The sequence below is a fragment of the Rhagoletis zephyria genome, unplaced genomic scaffold, assembly GCF_001687245.7.
Source record: "Rhagoletis zephyria isolate East Lansing unplaced genomic scaffold, Rhagoletis_zephyria_1.1 Rzeph_scaffold_01261, whole genome shotgun sequence".
Classification (NCBI taxonomy): domain Eukaryota; kingdom Metazoa; phylum Arthropoda; class Insecta; order Diptera; family Tephritidae; genus Rhagoletis; species Rhagoletis zephyria.
The window spans coordinates 122,624-123,329 of record NW_016158345.1 but is presented as its reverse complement, the minus strand read 5'-3'; positions in this window follow the sequence as shown (position 1 = coordinate 123,329).

Here is a 706-nt window from a genome sequence, read left to right as displayed (position 1 = left end):
AAGACAGCAAGAAATACTGAGGTATGCATACGGACCCCTCCCCCCCCCTACCTTCCCCCCTTTCCATTGCGACCGGGTTTTGTGTATATAATTGTGTTATGAATGATTGCAAATACATTTTATATTATCATGGAACGTGAGATAAAAGTTGAATATTAAAAATTATTTACTGAAGTAATGACAATATTTTTCTTTTTTTCATATGTATGTATGCACATTAGAGTGGTCCAAAAAAATTTTCCAAGATACTGTTCGGGGCACCTTCCATAATTTTTCCTTTTACCTTTTACCTTTAAAAAACTGAAAGTTGGTATATATATTACAAATATTAAAAGAAAAAAATAAGGGGATGTCACGTTTTCTAGGATGAAAATATTTCCCATAAAAAAAATTGGACCACCTTAATGTACATACATTAACTGCATTAAGATTATCTCTTACATGTGTTTTAAATACACAATTATTGTTTTCCATGCAGATTTCAAAATTAATTCCAACCACGAGCGATTTACCTGCAACATCAACAATCAAAGCTGATGCTGATAGCAGCTACAAGAGCCATGTTCACGCATGGCGTTAATACCTGATTAAGAGTGACAACCTGTCGGAGTATACATATATGTATATATATATATATATATATTAGGGTGGGTCAATTAAAAAAGTTGATTCATATCCTTGCGATTCTGGTACTATGGACCATAAC